This window comes from Ictalurus furcatus, chromosome 5 (assembly GCF_023375685.1).
Source record: "Ictalurus furcatus strain D&B chromosome 5, Billie_1.0, whole genome shotgun sequence".
NCBI classification, from domain to species: Eukaryota; Metazoa; Chordata; class Actinopteri; order Siluriformes; family Ictaluridae; genus Ictalurus; species Ictalurus furcatus.
This window is the reverse complement of record NC_071259.1, coordinates 33,888,871-33,911,788: the sequence shown is the minus strand read 5'-3', so window position 1 is coordinate 33,911,788 and position 22,918 is coordinate 33,888,871. Positions and strand designations below refer to the sequence as shown.

The 22,918-nt window shown below is 40.2% G+C and overlaps 2 long non-coding RNA genes across 2 annotated transcripts in view; both read left to right on the top strand.

Moving 5' to 3' along the window:
• The window catches only part of LOC128608255 (uncharacterized), a 33,890-nt gene extending 11,461 nt beyond the window's left edge, over positions 1-22,429 (top strand). The window contains exon 2 of the long non-coding RNA XR_008386037.1: positions 22,169-22,429. This is a non-coding gene — a long non-coding RNA (uncharacterized LOC128608255). The remainder of the gene's footprint in view (positions 1-22,168) is intronic.
• Positions 16,411-18,627, top strand: LOC128608254 (uncharacterized). The gene is made up of 3 exons (XR_008386036.1): positions 16,411-17,050; positions 17,162-17,362; positions 18,151-18,627. It is a non-coding gene; the product is annotated as an uncharacterized LOC128608254 (long non-coding RNA).
• Positions 22,430-22,918: the final 489 nt, after the last annotated feature.

Sequence of the window (22,918 nt, the reverse complement as noted above, 5' to 3'; positions counted from 1 at the left end):
CATACATCATCAATACAAAACTGACTGTTAGCTATGATTCAAATGATTCACTTACATTATTAAACAACTCCTCTGTTGATTCAATTACATTTGTAAACAACTCCCCATTTGATTCAGTTATATTTGTAAACAACTCCTCAATTGATTCAGTTACATTTGTAAACAAGTCCTCCAACATTTGTAAACAACTCCTCAATTGATTCAGTTTCATTTGTAAACAAGTCCTCCGACATTTGTAAACAACTCCTCAATTGATTCAGTTACATTTGTAAATAACTCCACAATTGATTCAGTTATATTTGTAAATAACCCCTCAGAGTTATGTCACTTTGCTCACAGCTGATTGGTCCAAGTTGGTTTTTAGTTTTCTTAACCAGAATAAAACCCGTTCCGGTCCAGGTTAGCCTTGGAGCATAAGTCATCATGGTGATGAAACCTGCTAGAAACTAATCCTGGTTGAGACTGAAAAACCAGAGTTTGCTCAAACTAAACTTAAACTTACCTAGGTAGCCTCTGAAACCGGCTTTGTGAAACATGTCTTTGGTTATACTGTAAACAACTTGAGTGATTCACTTATGATTGTATATTGTATATTTCCTCATTTGTAAGTCATTTTGGATAAAAGCATCTGCTAAATGAATACATTTAAATGTATAAATGAAAATGTATACAAATTGAGTAATTTACTTGTGATTGTAAATGACCTATATTTGTAAATGACTCCTTGAGAGATTCACTTTGAGATTCACTTTGTTTGTAAACGACTCCTTGGGTGATTCACTTATTTTTGTAAACAACTCCTCAAGTGACTCACTTATGTTTATAAACGACTCCTCAAGTGAATCACTTATGTTCGTAAATGACAACCTCAAGTGATTCACTTATGTTTGTAAACGACTCCTCAAGTGATTTGCTTATTCATTGTAAATGACTCCCAGAGTGATTCACTCTGGTGCAGTTAACAGAATTATGGGTTGTCTACAACGAGGTCACGTTAGTTCTTGACCATGTTGCAGTCACTGACTGGGTGGAGCTCTTTGATGATGTCATCCTGCTGCAGTTGTTCAGAATTGTTTTAAATACACAACCATTAAACCATTAAATTGCACAACCATTCACATTTTCTGTTTTCGACTGGAAATGCTCTTCAGGTTGCATTAGCGCTTGAATGGGAATATGTGTTGTGAAAGTCTTCCTCTCTTCCATGATTCTGTAAGTTCCTGCTTCGCTGTGAATGTAATCCAGACTCCATTTTGAGTTCGTCTGCAGTCAATTGTGTTAAAACAGGAGACAGAAAGAGAGAGAGAAAGAGAGAGAGAGAGAAAGAGAGAGAGAGAGAGAGAGAGAGAGAGAGAGAGAGACACCGGTACATCCTGTTTCCGAGACAGGAATGCAAATATTTCCACTCAGCCGGGGTGTGTTATGTCTAACTCAGTCCATTCCAGACTCACTAATGCTGATGTGAACCTCTGACACATTGACACTGCTGTGAGGAAGTGAACGGTGCAGTTAGCGCTAATCAAGGCTATCGTTTTACATCAAATATACAGCATTAAAACACTTTAACTTAATTCACTGTACTTTTGGGGTGTTTTTAATTAGCTCTTATATGTACATTAAGGACATTTTTAATAATTTCATTTTAGTTTCATTTTTAAAACTTTCTTAGTTTTGAACTCTTTTAGTTTTGGATTTAGTGTTTAATGTGTAAACTGGTGCTAACTGTACTGTGTCTGGCCTCTAAAAACTCTTTCTCACCGCCCGGTATTGTGCTGGAATTTAAGGGTTTGTCTGTGCTCGTTAATGTCCTGATTTATAATGATAAATAATTAATGAACACACCTCAGGCGAAAATTTTAGTACATAATGATGCTTTATAACCGTGTGTTCATAATGAGCTTCTTCTACACACACCTATAATCCCAGTGTCCCATATTCCCACAGTACAGTGTCCAACTTTCACTCAGCTCCCAGTATTCCCACAGCATTCCATATACCCACAGCTCTCAAAATTCCTGCACCAAATATTTTGACAGCATTCCATTCCCACAGCACCCCATATTTCCACAGATTTGCATAACTCCCCACATTCCCACAGAATTCCATATGCCCACAGCATTCCACATTTTCACAGCATACTGTATTCCTAGAGCATTTCATAATCACACAGCCTTCTGTATCCAATCAGCATTCCATAATCCCACAGCATTCCACACAGCCTTCTGTAACCCCTCAGTATTATATATTCCCACAACATTCCATATTCCCACAACATTCCATATTCACACAGCATCCCATATTCCCAGAGCATTCCATATTTACACATCATTCCATACAGCCTTCTGTAACCCCTCAGTATTATATATTCCCACAGCATTCCATATACACCACAGCATTCTTTATTCTCACAGCATTCCATAATCCCACAGCATTCCATATTCCCACAGCATTCCACATTCTCACAACATTCCATATTCCCACAACATTCCATATTCCCACAGCATTCCATATTCCCACAGCCTTCTGTAACCCCTCAGTATTATATATTCCCACAGCATTCCATATTCCCACAGCCTTCTGTAACCCCTCAGTATTATATATTCCCACAGCATTCCATATTCCCACAGCCTTCTGTAACCCCTCAGTATTACATATTCCCATGGCATTCCACATTCCCACAATATTCCATATACCCCACAGCATTCCATATTCCTACAGCATTCCATATTCCCACATCATTCAATATTCCCACAGCATCCCATATTCCCACAGCCTTCTGTAACCCCTCAGTATTATATATTCCCACAGTATTCCTTATTCCCACAGCATTCTTTATTCCTACAACATTCCATATTCCCACAGCATTCCATATTCCCCACAGCATTCCATATTCCCACAACATTCCATATTACAACAATATTCTATATTCCCCCTCTCTCCAATAGCTATTTCCAAACTGAACTAGAACATCATAAAAAGTCCTCATTGGTCTGGTTGGAATTAAAAGAATAGAAACACCACAAACACACACTGAGTGTTTATCTGTTTGTTCCTGTAACACTCATCCTTTCTGTTTCGCTCCGTCCTACACATGTGACTCATCATGACGACATCAGTTATTTTCCAGCATGTGCTCGTTAATGGACAGATGGCTACGCTAATGCGCTAACACGGCCGCCACTCAGAAACGATAATGATAGTCGTTAGCGCACATGTGTGTGGATCACAGTTGGGGTTCCACTTTACACCGGGTCTGTGTGGTGTGTTTAAGCATTACAGTGAGGTGTGAACAGCGTGGACAATCGTGACTCATCCACATCGGACGTGAGTCACACTAATGACCAACTGACGGAGACGGGCTGTGTTCCAATCTGTCTTCAGTGTACCACTGGATAATGGGCTGTTTGTAAATCTTTAGATATTATTAGCGTCATCAAGAATGGAATTATAAGCTTCTGTCTGGCTTCTTGAGATAGTCCTTGCTTCAGAACCAAAACCCACCCCTAACCTACACACCACTGCACAACACTAACACACATGAAACACACTCATCCAGCCTGAAACACACTCCATCCCCTGGATTTTCTTTGTCTAAACTCCGCCCCCCGTAGGAGGAGCTGGATCAGGTTCGACTCCACCCCATGGACTTTTTGTTTTGCTGTGACGGTTACGTGGAATTCTTTTAAACAAAAATGAGTTAATGCTCTTTATATCTCTGTGATTCATGAAGACTTTAATTCCTCCACAAACATCACACACCTGTCACTGTCACATTGAGTTCTGGATTCTGATTGGTCAGTTTTCTATAACAGCAGCTCTGACATTAGCGCAGGTTTATATTATCGTTTCTATAGTAACGGCTCATTTGCAGGGACTCGTACAGCTGATATGGTGAAGTTTTCTGTAAGGAGAAATGTGTTTATGTAACATGTAAGGAAGGAGTCTCCAGTGTCAGCGCTGTGTAACAGTCAGAGGTAAAGCTGTAACTTTAAGTTTTCCACATCTTCATCACAGAGGAGTTTACACTTCTTTATGGATTATCACTAACACGCCCAGCTGCGATTTTTTCTCTTATTATTTTCTCTTATCTAATTGTTGACATGATTATTTTTCCATCATTTTTCAGGGCTGAAAATGTTCCAGATTTCTCCTCACATATTCGTGTAGGAACTTGTGTTCCGTACGTTAGCGTGTGTGTTCCCTCATCTTTATCCCCTGGTGACTCTTAAAGACGTTTGTAAACATTTCGGTGTTGCTAAAGACTCAGATGGAGTAAAATATAAACCAGCCACACACAAGTTCACGTCCAATGTGAATACCGCACGAGTGAATCAGAGAGTGAATCATTTAGGAAATGTACAAATTTGTTCCACAGAGACTTTAATCTGTTTTTTTCAGGATTATTTTTAATAAACCATCGTGTAAAAACAATAAACGTGTTCAGTTATAACTGTTACGAGCGTGCTCATATCACTCAGAGGTCACATCAGCGTTTTCAAGTCCGGTGTCACCGTACGATTGTTTAAAACACACACAAAAAGATCTAACTCTGAAGATATATCCCATGTCAAGGTCCAGCGAGGAGGATCCTCATTATAACGGTTTCTCTGATGGAAGAACTTGTGATTTTAAACATCAGTTAAACAACGACATGGAAATACTTTATCATGTTTAATAGCGACCCGATCACAGTGAATGCTGAGATAACAGCTGTTATACCGTTGCTATGGAAATGACTTCTGATTGGCTGAGCAGGAGCGATGCTTATTATTTTGCTGTTTCTTATAAGTCACGTCCCTAAATTATGACAACGGCCAACTATTGTCAACTATTGTGTTCACAGTAACTGCACTCTGTCTTGTACTTGTACTCTTGTACAAACCTGTTTAACAGGACATCATACTGCAATGAGTATTATACTGTAAAAACACTGCTGCAGTTTTACTGTCAATCACAGTTGTGTGCAAAAGTTTGTGCACTCCTGGCCCAAATGACATATTTAGCTGATTTTGAAGAAGATGTATACACAACCTCTGTAGCAAAATTAAAAAAGTATGTGCATGTGGCGTGTGCAAAAGTTTGGACACCCTACTAAGTCAGTATTTAGTAATACCCCCTTTGGCAGATATCACAGCTTGCAAACACCTTTTGTAGAGAGCTCATAGTCTTTCTACAGTATTCTTCCTTAATGGGTTTTCACCCTCTACCTCCAGTTTAAACTCATTGCATTTAGCCTGTTTTGCAGAGGTATAGATTTTTTTAACTTAAATAATAAATTAGATGGACAAAGTAATGGAAGAAATCCAAATTCGATGAATTTTACAGTGAAGTTACTGATACTACAGCAGTGTTACTGTACAGTACTGTCATTATTTACCCAGAATTCCAAATAAAAAAGCATGAGAGCCATACATTACACACTCCTTAGTAATAATAATAATAATAATAATAATAATAATAATAATAATAATAATATATTTTAATTAAGCTAAAATATCATTTTCTCAGAGCTAAGTCTTTCTGTTTATCATTACAGCCTGTGATTCACATCCTCCTCCTCCTCCTGTTCATCTTCCTCTTCTTCCTCCTCCTCCTCCCATCAGTGTGTGGGCTTCTCTGAGTCAGCGGCATAGCAACTGTATCATAGCAACCACCTCTCTCTAAACACCATCACCAACTGGCAGAGAGAGAGAGAGAGAGAGGGAGAGAGAGAGAGAGAGAGATGGAAAGAGTAGAATAAAGGATAGAAAGGGAAAAAGGCTGAAAGTCAGAGAAAGAGATAGAATGAGATGAAAAGAGTAGAATAAAGGAGGGAGAGAGAGAGAGAGAGAGAGAGAGAGAGAGAGAGAGAGCAAGAGAGAGAGAGAGAGAGAGAGAGAGAGAGAAATGTGTGGTCCTAAAAATAATGAGGAATAAAGCACAGTGGATTTCTTTTGCATGAATAAATATAAAGCAATAAATGAAACAGATTTGGCTGCTTACGCGGCTAACAATGAGTCAGAGCTCTGAACTGAGCAGCCATCTTACACCACGCTTCCACTGTCAGGCGTCCAGTCACTCACGTCTCTTGTAGTTTGTCTCTTGTGAGAGTGTAGTGACCGCTGCTGCTGTTGTCTCTTGTGAGAGTGTAGTGAACGCTGCTGCTGTCTCTTGTGAGAGTGTAGTGACCGCTGCTGTTGTCTCTGGTGAGAGTGTAGTGACTGTTGCTGCTGCCTATTGTGAGAGTGTAGTGACCGCTGCTGTTGTCTCTTCTGAGAGTGTAGTGACTGTTGCTGCTGCCTCTTGTGAGAGTGTAGTGACCGCTGCTGTTGTCTCTTCTGACAGTGTAGTGACCACTGCTGTTGTCTCTTGTGAGAGTGTAGTGACCGCTGCTGCTGTTGTCTCTTGTGAGAGTGTAGTGAACGCTGCTGCTGTCTCTTGTGAGAGTGTATTGACTGCTGCTGTTGTCTCTTGTGAGAATGTAGTGACCGCTGGTTGTGTCTCTTGTGAGAGTGTAGTGACCGCCGCTGCTGTCTCATGTGAGAGTGTAGTGACCGCTGCTGCTGTCTCATGTGAGAGTGTAGTGACTGCTGCTGCTGTCTCATGTGAGAGTGTAGTGACCGCTGCTGCTGTCTCATGTGAGAGTGTAGTGACCGCTGCTGCTGTCTCATGTGAGAGTGTAGTGACCGCTGCTGCTGTCTCATGTGAGAGTGTAGTGACCGCTGCTGTTGTCTCTTGTGGGCGTGGCCTGTCTAGTGTTTTTATTTAGTTATGATGAGAAACAGTAGTAGCTATATATTGCTTCTAAAAATAACTAATTAAACACAAACTAAATAACACACTGATCAGTCTAAAAATCATGTGTGTGATTTACAGTCGTGAAAAAATAAGTATACCCCATGGAAATTGTATTTTTATTTATGTATTTATTTATTTATTTTTACATATTTGGACGAGTAAACATTTGATCATCTTCGAAACAGTGCCTATTAATAAAGTTGATATATTTGAAAAAAAAACACAAGGAAAATTAGGTTTTCAATCATTTATTCAACAGTAATATCAATAGATGTGATATATTCTTCTGTGGAAAACGTAAGTACACCCTTGGCCTCAGAAGCTAGTATTGACCCCTTTAGCAGAAATAACTTCTTGTAGGCATTTTGCATAAATGTCCACCAGGCTTGCTGGAATTTTGACCGCTCTTCCATGCAATATTCTTTCAGTTGCAAGATGTTTGAGGGTTTTCTTGCATGTTCTGCCCGTTTCAAATCCCCCCACGACATTTCAATGGGATTCAAATCCAGGATTTAACTAGACCATTCCATAACCCTCCATTTCTTCCTTTTGAGCTGTTCCTTCGTGGATTTGTGAGTGTGCTTAGGATCATTATCCTGTTGAAAGGTCCACTTTCAGTTCAACTTTTGCACCGATGGCCTCACATTATCTTCAAGCACTCTTTGATATGATGCAGAATTCATAGTTGAATCAATGAGCACAATCTGTTTAGTCCCTGAGGAAGTGAAGCAACCCCAAACCATAACATTTCCACCGCCGTGCTGCTCAGATGGTATGAGCTGCTTCTCCTGAAAAGCTGTCTTTGGTCTGCACCAAACATGTCTGCTGTTACTGTGGCCAAACAACTCTATCTTTCATTCATCTGTCCAGAGCACATTATTCCAGAAGGTCTGGTCTTTGCATATATGCTCTTTGACAATCTGTAGTCTTGCGAAGGCTTTTTCCTGACACACCTTCCATGCAGATCAAATCTGTGCCATCTCTTTCTGATTGTAGAAGCATGCACATTGACATCAGCAGCTGGAAGACTTACTAGCAGGTCCTGTGATAAAATTTTGGGTTCTTGTAGACTTCTTTTTGCATCAGAGGGTCTGCTGAATGGTTTGGTTGAATCTTCACCATTTGTAGATGATTTTCCTTACAGTGGAATGATGTATTTCGAATATTTTTTTCAACTTTTTCAAATTTTAAATCCCTTGCCAGACTCATAGGCATCCACAACCTTTTTTCTGAAGGCCTTACAGAACTCTTTAGATCTTGGCATGATGACACCACACACTAGGAACACCAGACACTAGATATGAGAGGGGTATAAATAAGACCGGTTCCACCTGCACTCCCTAAGCAGGTTCTAATCACTGGAACCCGATCTTCAACACCTGATTCTAATTTTATGGATTTGAAGGTTTTTCCATGTGACTGATCTGAATCTGATCCATGTGACTCATCTTTTGTTCATTGAAATTATGAAAATTACTAAAAAAATATCAATTTTATGTGTTATATGAGTGTATCAACTTTATTAATAGGCACTGTTTCAAAGAAGATCAAATATTTGCTTGTCCAAATATATATATATATATATATATATATATATATATATATATATATATATATATATATATATATATTCATGGGATGGTACATGCTCAGCTGCGTACTCAGATTAGATTAGCAAAACAAGCTAACTATACTAGCTATGTACACTCACCAGAGGCACCAACGATCTCTGTTACTTCTTTCCATGCTTTATTTTTCTTCCTTATGTCTCTTGTCGTTTGTTAGTGAATGAGGTGTTAGTTCGTAAATGTAATAATGTTAGCATTATTTGTAAAGCAGGTACAAGTGGCATAAATAGAAATAAAGAGAGTAAATTATACAGATCAAGTCTAAAAAAATGCAGCTAATCTTGTTAACACTTTGAGCTAAATGACATCTTAAATGCTTATAATGTGTTTATAATCATTAATAAATATTACTGTTGCTTTATAGTTATTTATAGGTCATTATTTGTTACAAAGGTTGTACATTATAATGAATAGTCAAGGAATATATCAAGGAATTTTAATTTATCATTATCAATTTATCATTATATATTTATCACACATTATTAGAGCTTTATCAGGCATTATTAGAGTTTATAAAAATGCTTACAAATTATTATCAACTTACACAGAGCTGTAAGCACAGTTATAATGATTTATGAACGTGGGCTTCATAGACGGTATTACTGTCAGTTTTTACCTAAAAAATCCACCACAAGAAGTTTTGCTAATGAGGACATTTTAATGAAATTATACAATATAAGTTCAATATCAGGAATCAAGAAAATATCTAAAGGCCATAATAATGTGTTTAAAAATGATTGATTTTTTTTTCCCTTTTCCAAACCCCACATAATTCAGATAATGACTCGGGCCACCAGGTTTCTCCTCATGCTGAAATTTTTTCCAGACAGAAGCCTGGACGAGGATTAGCATTGAATTCTGTGTCATCTTTTGGCAGAAAATAAAGTAAAATGGGTGAAGCGGAGGCCGTGGGTGCAGTGAGTGGGTGAGGGATGTGGGTTGAGATTTGGCAACCCTGCATTCTGATTCATTTCAGGCGAAAATCACGACGATGGTGTGAGTCACCGACACGCCGACACGCTGCTATTCAGTCATGTAAAGTAAATCTCGCCTTTATAAATTATACCGCTCTGCTCGCTGACATTCTGGGCCTGAATTTTTTACTACATTCAGAAAGCTACTACAGATATTTATAAGTGAATTGTATTAGTCTAATTCTGTAAATATAGATCATAAATATTTCTTCATTTTTAATGAATTTACAAAAGGACATATTAGCAATTAAAGCTCATTGTGTCACAAATTGGAGGTGAAGGTGGATGCAAGTGCAGACAATTTATTAAGTAAAGTGCAAACAAACAACCAAAAAATGTGAAAACAAGAAATGTAAGAGGTGCAGGGCTGATAGGTAGTGTGGTTCTGCGGCCTTTTGGCAATACCATTACAAGGGGGGGTGGGGGGGGTATAACTGTGGCCACTAGGGAGGCGTCCTAATGTGCAAGTTTGGTCACAGAATGAACAGGACATGACAAAACATCCTTTATTACTCCCTTGCTCCAGAATTTGTTCTCCACTATCCTGTGCTTGCAGGTGGTTCCTGGGTGTTTAGAGTGGACCCTGACCCAACATGACCTCCTCCTACATGGACTAGTGCACATAGACTTTTGTGGCCATGCACGGAGGTGATGTTGGGTCTTCTTGTTGTGCTTGTTGGACATCCTCTAATATCTCCCAACACACTTGATCTGCAAAACTTGACTTCCCTACTGACCTCAGGCTTCAGTGATGTGTAGGGTCCATCACAGATCCGACATAATGCATCAGCCTTACCTGGGTCTGTATGTATGTCAGTGAAGTTACATCGTCTAGGATGAAACCTAGAAACCTGACAGATGTTTGGTGAAACTTGCATTTTACAAACTTCACATACAGGTTATTGTCAAGAAGCTTTCTAAAGACTGCTTATACCTGGGAAACATGTTCAGACTTCAAGTAGATTAAGACACAGGAGTTCAAGAATTCATGTAGAATCTCATTTATGATGACTTGAAAGAACAATGGAACACTGACTAGCCCATATGGCATTACCAGGTACTCATAGTGGCCCTGGTGATCAATGGCATGCCTGAGACCACCATCTTTCTTCTACATGAATAAGAACCTGGCTGCCACAGGGGAAGTGGATGGTCCAATGTACCCCTGAGCCAATGCCTCTGAGATGTACTCCTCCATGGCCTTGGCTCCAGATACACTTGACCTCTAGGGGGAGCAGCACCTTCGAGACGCTCGATGGCACAATCCCATGGTCTTTGAGGTGGAAGTTGGGATGCTTTATGTTGAGAGGTTCAGATGTTACATGAGAGTGATGCATGCAGGGAGGAGTTTGTCTAAAACTGTCAGTAGATGTTATAACACAATGTGAAGTTTACACCACTTTGGGTTTTCTCATATAAGGTGTCTCGGCGTCGCTGCGTCAGTGTCTCTCTGTGAGTCAGGTGTGTTTCAGGGCTGACAGGATCTCATTCATCAGCTGCTCAGATTTACAGACCATGAATCACACCCTCACACACACACACACACACACACACACAAACCACCTGTTCAGTTTAATGCAGCCCAGTGCACACACTTTAAAGTATGTACACATGGTCATAAAAACGTGTATGTGTGTGTGTGTGTATGTGTGTGTATGTGTGTGAGAGAGAGAGAGAGAGATGCTGGCCTGACAATGCAGTGACATCACCCTCATGGTATGCTGCATGGAGGAATGTCACTGTCTGTTTTAGATCATCAGTATGAGCTTGGAGAAGATAAGATGCTGCCTGTAGTGCAGTCAGTGTCTCCTGGCACTGCTCTGATTATTTACTGCCTCACTTCTGTGCTGAAAACGACGGCCACACGTTCTACACTGTTATAAATAATAAAGATTGGGAGGAAATGTCGTGTTTCAAAACAGTTTCTGAAGTTGTATTCTTTCTTCTACTAATAACAATCACATAATAAACATAACATCACATAAGGAACATACTGTGAGGTAATGTAAGATAAAACATAAAAAACGAGCGTCATGTGAGATAACGTAATGAGAGGTAGAGTAACATGAGGTAATGTATGTGCAGATACAATCTATGTTATGTTAACAATTATCAGCACATACAGTACACTATATAGGACTGTGTGTGTGTGTGTGTGTGTGTGTGTGTGTGTGTGTATGTGTTAGAGTGAGAGAGAGAGAGAGAGAGTGAGAGAGTGATGTAAAGTCTGGTGTTATGTAGTTAATTAGCTCCAGTCCAGCTATTGTTCCTTCCTGGTTTGGAATTCCTCCAGTTGCGAAAGGCAGTTGTGTGTGTGTGTGTGTGTGTCTGTGTGTGTGTGTGTGTGTGTGTGTGAGTGTGTATATGGCAGTGGTCCAGAGAAAGTATGTGGAGTGTAGAAGCATGTGTTCTTACTGCATGTTGTGGAGAGACTATGCTCTTTAAACTCTTCATGAGAACCACACACACACACACACACGCACACATACACACATGCATACACACACACACACACTGTACATACACACTCATTTACACACAAACACACACAGCAAGCCTGGATATGTGATGTAGGTGGTTGTGTGAATGTATACAGCGTATGAGATATACTACAGTGTATGAGTGACAGAGAAACAGACAGGGTACAGAGAGATGGATGGAGGGACAGACAGATAGATAGACAGACAGATAGATGGAGCTAATAGATTGTTACCTCATGTTACATTACCTTTAATTATTTTACCTCATGTTGCTCACATTACATTACCTTGCGAAGTTACGTTGGGCGGCTGTGGCTCAGGTGGTAGAGCGGGTCGTCCACTAACAGTAGGGTTGGCGGTTCGATTCCCGGTACACGTGACTCCACATGCCGAAGTGTCCTTGGGCAAAACACTGAACCCCAAGTTGCTCCCGATGGCAAGCTAGTGCCTTGCATGTCAGCTCTGCTACCATTGGTGTGAGTGTGTGTTTGAATGGGTGAATGAGACACAGTGTAAAGCGCTTTGGATAAAAGCGCTATATAAGTGCACCATTTACCTCACATTATGTTCCCCCACGTTACATTAACCGACATTACACTGCCTCTCATTACAATACCTCACGTTATGTTCCCCCATGTTACATTACCTCACATTATGTTCCCCCACATTACATTACCTCACATTATGTTGCCCCACATTACATTACCTCACATTACATTACCTCGTGTTCCATTACCTCACATTATGTTCCCCCATGATACATTACCTCATGTCACATTACCTCACCTTATGTTCCCCCACGTTGCATTACCTCACCTTATGTTCCCCCATGTTACATTACCTCACATTACCTCACGTTACATTACCTCACATTATGTTCCCCCACATTACATTACCTCACATTATGTTGCCCCACATTACATTACCTCACATTACATTACCTCGTGTTCCATTACCTCACATTATGTTCCCCCATGATACATTACCTCATGTTACATTACCTCACCTTATGTTCCCCCACGTTGCATTACCTCACCTTATGTTCCCCCATGTTACATTACCTCACATTACATTACCTCACGTTACATTACCTCACATTATGTTTCCCCATGTTACATTACCTCGTTACATTACCTCACATTATGTTCCCCCATGTTACATTACCTCACATTATGTTCCCCCACGTTACATTACCTCACATTATGTTTCCCCACGTTACATTACCTCGTTACATTACCTCACATTATGTTCCCCCATGTTACATTACCTCACATTATGTTCCCCCACGTTACATTACCTCACATTATGTTCCCCCACGTTACATTACCTCACATTATGTTCCCCCATGTTACATTAACTCATGTTACATTACCTCACATTATGTTCCCCCACGTTACATTACCTCACATTATGTTCCCCCACGTTACATTACCTCACATTATGTTACCCCACATTACATTACCTCACATTACATTACCTCATGTTACATTCCCCCACATTACATTACCTCACATTACATTACCTCACATTACATTACCTTAAGTTACATTACCTCACATTACATTACCTCACATTACATTACCTCACATTACATTACCTCATATTACATTACCTGATGTTACATTACCTCACATTACATTACCTCATGTTACATTACCTCACATTATGTTCTCCCATGTTACATTACGTCATGTTACATTACCTCACATTATGTTCCCCCATGTTTCATTACCTCACGTTACATTATCTCACATTATGTTCCCCCATGTTACATTACCTCACATTATGTTCCCCCTTGTTACATTACCTCACATTATGTTCCCCCACGTTACATTACCTCACATTATGTTCCCCCACATTACATTACCTCACATTATGTTCCCCCATGTTACATTACCTCATGTTACATTACCTCACATTACATTACCTCACATTACATTACCTGAAGTTACATTACCTCACGTTACATTACCTCATATTACATTACCTCATGTTACATTACCTGACGTTACATTACCTCACATTACATTACCTCACGTTACATTACCTCACATTATGTTCCCCCACGTTACATTACCTCACATTAGGTTTCCCCATGTTACATTACCTCATGTTACATTACCTCACATTATGTTCCCCCACGTTACCTCATGTTACATTACCTCACATTATGTTCCCCCATGTTACATTACGTCATGTTACATTACCTCACCTTATGTTCCCCCCACGTTTCATTACCTCACATTACATTATCTCACATTATGTTCCCCCACGTTACATTACCTCACATTATGTTCCCCCATGTTACATTACCTCATGTTACATTACCTCACATTATGTTCCCCCACGCTACCTCACATTATGTTCCCCCACGTTACATTACCTCACATTATGTTCCCCCCTGTTACATTACCTCACATTACATTACCTCACATTATGTTCCCCCACATTACATTACCTCCCATTATGTTCCCCCATGTTACATTACCTCATGTTACCTTACATTATGTTCCCCCACGTTACACTACCTCACGTTACATTCCCTCACATTATGTTCCCCCATGTTACATTACCTCATGATACCTCACATTATGTTCCCCCATGTTACATTACCTCACGTTAGATTACCTCACATTATGTTCCCCCCACGTTACATTACCTCACATTATGTTCCCCATGTTACATTACCTCATGTTACATTACCTCACATTATGTTCCCCCACGTTACATTACCTCATGTTACATTACCTCACATTATGTTCCCCCATGTTACATTACCTCACATTATGTTCCCCTATGTTACATTAACTCATGTTACATTACCTCACATTATGTTCCCCCACGTTACATTACCTCACATTATGTTCCCCCGTTACATTACCTCACTTTACATTACCTCACATTATGTTCCCCCACATTACATTACCTCACATTATGTTCCCCCATGTTACATTACCTCATGTTACCTTACATTATGTTCCCCCACGTTACACTACCTCACGTTACATTACCTCACATTATGTTCCCCCATGTTACATTACCTCACATTATGTTCCCCCATGTTACATTACCTCATGATACATTACCTCACATTATGTTCCCCCATGTTACATTACCTCACATTAGATTACCTCACATTATGTTCCCCCCACGTTACATTACCTCACATTATGTTCCCCATGTTACATTACCTCATGTTACATTACCTCACATTATGTTCCCCCACGTTACATTACCTCATGTTACATTACCTCACATTATGTTCCCCCATGTTACATTACCTCACATTATGTTCCCCTATGTTACATTACCTCACGTTACATCAATTCACATTACATTACCTCACATTATGATCCCCCACGTTACATTACCTCACATTATGTTCCCCCACATTACATTACCTCACATTACCTCACATTATGTTCCCCCATGTTACATTACATTACATTATGTTCCCCCACGTTACATTACCTCACATTATGTTCCCCCACATTACATTACCTCACGTTACATTACCTCACATTATGTTCCCCCATGTTACATTATCTCACATTATGTTCCCCCACGTTACATTACCTCACATTATGTTCCCCCACGCTACATTACCTCACATTATGTTCCCCCACGTTACATTACCTCAGGTTACATTACCTCACATTACGTTTCCTCACGTTGTTACTTCATGTTATGTTAGCTTGTATTATATCACCTCACTTTGTGTGCTCACATTATATAACTTCACAACACATTACCTTATTTTATGTTACTTCACATTAAGTTACCTCTAGTTACATTACCTCATGTTATGTCAGCTCACATTATATTACCTCACAGACGGAGTTACAGACAGAAGGAAGGACAGACAAAAAGATGGACAGACAGAAGAATGAACAGACGGACAGATACTGTAGAGTACTGTTTTCCTGTGCAGAGCCTTATTCCCTCTCTTTACATACTACTCTCTTCCTCTTTACTTGCTATAGACTCTCTCTCCATCTGTCTGTTCCTTTCTTTTCTGCAGCTGCAATCCCTCTCTCTTTTCTGTTTCATCCACCACCCCCTCCCGCTCTCTCTCTCTCTCTCTCTCTCTCTTCATGTTGAACTCACTCCAGTTTTTTTCAGCCTGTGAAACAATTGAACATCTGTTTGGAGTCGAGCCCGACGTCTGCCTTCCTGTTAAACTCCACTCATCCTTTTAACTCCTTCCTTTCCTCTCCTTCTTTCCCCTCCTCTCTTCCCTTGCTCTATCACTCCACCTCTTCCTCATGTCTGTCTCCCCACCTGTCTGTCCTCTAAAGACAGTGTTGTCTCAGAATGCAAACATGTTTTCTCTCAGAATAACAGCGGAGACCTGTATATAATATGTGTGTGTGTGTGTGTGTGTGTGTGTGTGTGCACGTGTGTGTTATCTGGAGTGTTATCTGGCAGGATCTCCACATGCACATAAAAAAGAGCAATAAAATATTGGCACTCGCTCAATCTGGCTGACCCACGTCTCATAAAATATAAATCTCTTCTGGCCAATCAGATCTACATAAAGAGTTCCTTGAGGGTTCTTTGGAAAATAAAAGGCTCTAAGTTTCCAGAACTGGTTCTACTTGGAATTTTCCCTAAAAAGAAAACCCACTTGTAGAATTCTAGACAGAACTTTTATGGGTTTACCCCAGAGAACCTTAGATATCTAGATTTAACCTTTCAGTTTATGGGTGTGCAGCTCCTCACCCAACATCTTCTTAATCATGGACACCTGAAGTCCACCTCCTCAAGAATAATTAAATGAAGCTTTATGAAAATGCTTCCTTAAGATCAAATCTAGAACATTCTATGTAGAACACTACAACAGAGGTTCCAAATCAGTGCATGGTCTTAGCATCTAACTCTTGTTCTTGGAAGTGAATTCAAACTTTTTAAGAATCCAAGATTCTAACAAAATGTAGAGGATTCCTTCTTCTACATTTTATTAGAATCTTGGATTCTTAAATTCTTAAACACTTCAATCCTGAAGTGGAGAGTGGAGGACCCAGTGAGGAGATGGTGTAGGTTCTGTTGTCTAACTGAGGTTTCTCCCAAGATATAAACCCAATTGAGACTTTCTTTCAACACCACAGCTGTTGTCTTAACTTTTTAGGCTACTGGATCCTGAATATCTGGGTTGAAGTAATGGATTGTGGAACAGAAGATCCTACTTACTGTAAGATGTTCTTACATTAGGAAGTACTGCTCATTATTGAAAGAATGTTTTCAGGTTTCACTCTTGGATAAGTAACATTTTCATTCAGTTCTCCTCCATTGCTGCTTACAGAAATTAACAAGTTAGACAAGCGCTAGCCAGCAGTAGCATTGGTATGCAGATAACCTTTGGTAATTTGGACAGATGTAGCTAAACACCATCCTTCCACCTTGATGTTATGAAGTTTGCTTGGTGCACTGGACATGAAAATTTCCAAAACCAGCATCAGCAAAATCTAGGCGAATGAGGAACTCGTATATGTCCGTATATGGGGTCAACACAGACAGCACATGTAATATCACATGTAATATCAGATATAATATCAACACATAGAAACAGGCAGAGTCAGAACTATGATACATGGAAACAACCAAGACTCAAGACTTAACGAGACGAAAATCCTGATCAGACTTCACAACTCAGAACAGAAACAACAGGGTAGAAATAACCAAACTAATCAAGCTGAGACACAGAACAGGTGAACACATTAAGGTAATCAAGCAATGTAGGGATAGGGGTAAAGTCAGGACTACAACCGAAACAAAAGTGGTTGGAGTGACCTCAGGATTAAAGAGCAGAGAGAGCAGTGTTTATCACACAGGGAAACACAAATGTCATATCCACCCACTCTCACTGTACACCAGCTGTCCTATTTAGAGCAACTCTTCCCTTATATGGGCATGGTTTTGTTCGTGTCAGCTTTTTGTCATGGTAGTTAATTAATCTCACCTGGTTCTCATTAGCCCAGTCTTGTTTGTCTATCTATCTATCTATCTATCTATCTATCTATATATATATATATATATATATATATATATATATATATATATATATATATATATATATATATATATATATCCTTTTGGATTCCTGTGTGTTTTTAAAGCATTGCTGTGTGATACAGAACCTTGGTTCCTCAGTTCCTTGGTTCCTTGTCTCAATAAACTTGGAGCAGTATAGAAGGTCGTGTTCTATAATATTCTACACACTTGATATTCTACACAATATTCTACACTCTCAATATCCATCCATCCATCTTCTACCGCTTACTCCTTCTTCAGGGTTGCGGGGGAACCTGGAGCCTATCCCAGGGAGCATCGGGCACAAGGCGGGATACACCCTGGACAGGGTGCCAGTCCATCGCAGAGCACACTACATACACACTCACACGCCAATCAGCCTACCATGCATGTCTTTGGGGAGGAAATCAGAGTACCCCTGCAGCACGTGGAGAACATGCAAACTCCACACACACGGCCCCAGGGGGAATCGAACCCTGGAGGTGTGAGGCAAACGTGCTAACCACTAAGCCACAATATTCACACAATATTCTACAACTCGATATTCTACACTCTCAATATTCTACACAATATTCTACAACTCGATATTCTACACAATATTCTACACTCTCAATATTCTACCCACTTGATATTCTACACAATATTCTACACACTCGATATTCTACACAATATTCTACACAATATTCTACACACTCTTTTCTCTGGTTAAGTTGTGTAGCTGTGGAATTTTGATTTCAATAAGGGTAGCAGATGATTTTAGGTGATTAAAATATATATTAAAATAATAAATTATGGCACCTGCTGATTTTTTTCAGCATCATCCTCCTTTACTGTCACTGATTTCAAAAAGCGTGTAGTGATCTGTATTAGCAGTACTTCAGGCAATACTTCAGGCTAGTCACTCAGGGTGGTTTATTAATTAATTTTAGAACTAAAGTTAATCTGAATTGATAAAAAAGCAAAGGAGAAATACAAAAGCATTTTGGAATATTCTGAAGCTAAAAATATGAAGTTCAGAAGCATCTTGCCTGCTTTTATATATATATATATATATATATATATATATATATATATATATATATATATATATATACCTTTCACCTTTGTGATCTAAAGAGAAACTGAATGCCATGTGCCTCAGTGGCTGGTGTTATAGCATGTTATTGTTGCTAAACATTTTCTTGAGAAACTTTAGAGTGACAATAATATTTTATATTTTTTGGGTTTTCCAGCAGACACTGTTTGGTTATCCAACGTTTTCTGAATGTTTCAGTTCTAGGAGTTTTTAGTTCTAAGAACGTTTTCTTACCCAACGTTTCTAAACATTTCTCCAACGTTGTTGTGACATGTTCAGCTGCACAAACGCTAACATCTAACTAATGCTTCTGTCAAGCTGTGAAAGTTTCAAACAGAACGATTCCTCAATTTTTAGCAGTTTAGAGATCGTATTTTTTCAATGTAGCACACAGAGAATTAACATTCTGGAAAGAAAAGATTAAACTCTATTATTGTTAGATTTATTTACATTTTTGCTCCAATTAAATCTCAAGTTTATACAGAAACACTGTGCTGCCAGACTGAGTGTGAAACTCTACATTTCTGTCTGGTGAGAAACTGGTAGTGAAGTTCAGTACACACACACACACACACACACACACACACACACACACACCTTTTTTTCCCCTCCTCCTTCAGGGGAAACGGATGGATGGAATTGAGGAATGTGGCATGTTTGGGTAGGAGTGGTGTGGGAGTGCCCTGTCACACACACACACACACACACACACACACACACACACACGGTGAGCTGTAGAGTGTAATTGCTGTGTCTGTGTGAGATGGAATGTTAACAGAAACCAGATGAAGGAAGTTGGAGGGACGAGAATGAAGCGAACACACACACACACACACACACACACACACACACACTACACACACACACACAATCTCTCTCTTTTTCTCTCTCTCTTTCTCTCTCTTCTTCTCTCCCAGTTCTTTTTCTTTTTCTTTATGGTTCTTTATTAGGTTAAAATGCATTGCACTGCTTGTTGTAGAGGAAAGGACACACACACACACACACACACACACACACAGAACAACATGAAACAGAGTAGGACAGGACAGGAGTGCATTAATAACACTGGGGTCAGTTACAGTGCTGCTGTTGTACAGTGATGAGGAACTGAAGCTGATCTTCTGCAGATCTTCTCTCTCCATGTTCATGACAGAAGCATGAAGCTCACACACACACACACACACACACACACGCACGCACACACACAGGCACGGCATCTTCAGGACCGAGGAGTTTACGCTTCTTTACGGTTTCTCGAGAGAATAGAGAGAGAGAATAAAGAAAGAGAATAAAGAGAGAGAGAATAAAGAGAGGGAATAGAGAGAGGGAATAGAGAGAGGGAGTAAAGAGAGAGAATAGGGAGAGAATAGAGAGAGGGTTAATGAGGGAATGCGAGTTTATAGCTGCTATAACATAAGTGACAACAGGAACTAACCTGTTTCACATTAAACGTAACTATAAACGGATAAAAAGTACAACGTGTTGTTGGTTAATAAATAAGAAATTGTAATTGTTGGTAAGTTGCTGTGGTGCACTTCAGGGCAGTAACAGTAACTCCACAATAACACGCCACTCTGTATTTTACTATAACACACACACACACACACACACACACACACACACTTTGTTCAGAGTTGTGTAATGGTATGAATGTGATTTGCATGCTCTCACACACTGACTCTCCTCCTGCGTCCTGATCTCACGTTCTTGCTGAAATCTGTTGGTGACAAAACAAAGAATTGTTCTGAAGGTTTTTCGGCTTTGTCCCAAATCCACTCGGCTCCGGAGGCGCTGTTCTGCATGATGACCTGATCATCGCGGGGGGGATTCTGGGAAATATTTTTCTCTTTCTTGCTCCCTGTAACACTGAGAGGGTCTTCGCTGTAGTGGGACATCGTGTGTTTGTGTGTGTGTGTGTGTGTGTGTGTGTGTGTGTGTTCAGCCCCACAGGGTTTAGTGGAAGCAGTGTTTCACATTATCATGTCCCAGCTGAACAGAGCTCCAAATAAAAAGCAGACTTTTACAGAAAGCTACAGTGTAGTGGAACACGCCGAGTCGTCCGGAGCGACTCCTTCGTTATCACAGAGTCGCTGGTTTTAATTTGATGTTGCTACACAAAATAAATCGGATTGCAACAAACTGGAGACAGAGGCTGCTGATCAGCTTTTCCACAAATGTTCCTCATGAGCAAGACCATGAAAGGCGTATCCCTTACAGCACGCTAACATCCAGAGAAACTCGAGAGAAACTCCGTGCACATTCATATTTCATCAGCGCTGATGTTCCTGATCTTCTGTTTGAATATTTTCTTTAATAATTAGATGGTTCCTCGTCACACTGGAGGAGATCCTGTAGAATAAAGTGTGTGTGAAGTCTATAACAGAGTGTGTGATAGTGTGTGTCTCCATGTCTGATTATACCATGTAGATCCTCTAACGATAGACCTGTGATTAAACATCACCACTACCTTCTGTTTACCTCATCAACCAGCGTGTTCCTGATATCAGACACACACACACACACACTCTACACAGTGAGCTCGAGGAGATTGTTTCTGTCCATGTTTTGTTTTTCTCCATATCCGTTACCGTATCCATAGCTGTGCCGTGAGCCGTCCTCTGATTGGTGTATTTTAGATGAGAGTTGTAGCTGCGCTCTCACTCTGAGACTCAGTGTAGATAACTCCATACTGATTCTACTCAGACCATCATATACAGTACCCCATTAAACAACACCACACAAAGGCAGAATGTGATGGAGAAGTTTGGTGTGTGTGTGATGGAGAAGTTTGGTGTGTGTGTGTGGTTGAGATGTTTGAAGTGTGATGAAGTTTGGTGTGTGTGCGTGATGGAGAGGTTTGGAGTGTGTGATGGAGAAGTTTGGAGTGCGTGATGGAGAAGTTTGGAGTGCGTGATGGAGAAGTTTGGTGTGCGTGATGGAGAAGTTTGGAGTGCGTGATGGAGAAGTTTGGTGTGCGTGATGGAGAGGTTTGGTGTGCGTGATGGAGATGTTTGGTGTGCGTGATGGAGAAGTTTGGAGTGTGTGATGGAGAAGTTTGGAGTGTGTGATGGAGAAGTTTGGTGTGTGAGGTATAGATGATGTAGGTGTAGAAGTAAGGCAGAAGGAGTTGAAGCTTCAGCTTCAGTCAGAGCTTCAGCATGAGGAGCATTAAACAGCAGTGTGGATATAATGTGTGTGTTACAGTAAACTCCACTTCATCACCAGCGCTGCTTCAGGAAACTTCACTCCAACCGTCACTGAGGTCACAACTCCATCCCCGAGAAACGCTTCCTCTGCCAACTCCACCTCTCCTCCAGTCTTTCATCGTCCCACAGGAGTGTTCAGAGCTGCAGGAGTTCCATGTTTCCAAACACATACACACACACACACACACACTAACGTCATGGTCTGGCTCTGTGTCATGAACACACACACACAGTGAATATAATGTGTTTCATAACTGTTCATTTGTTTCATCTGTTTTTTTTTTCTTTCTTTATAAACTTTACCAGCAAATGTTCATCTAGAGTTACTCAACCACACACACACACACTCTCTCTCTCTCTCTCTCTCTCTCTCTCTCTCTTTCTCACACACACATGCTGTAGACAGGTCAGACAAAACAGTCAAAGAAGACTGTGTTAACCTCTGACCTACTGCTGAAGGATAAATGTAGCAGGAAACATTCAGTTTATGTCAGACACACACACACACACACACACACACACACACATACACTAGGCATGCGATGGAGAAAGTTGGTGTGTGTGTGTGTGTGTATGTCTGTGTGTGTTGTGTGTGTATGTGTGTGTGTTTGATCAGGTGTTATATGTGTGTGTGCGTGTGTGTGTATGTGTGTGTGTGTATGTGTGTGTGTGTGTGTGTGTGTGTGTGTGTGTGTATGTGTATGTGTACACCTGCGATGTTGATGGCTGAGGTGGTGGCTCATGAGAG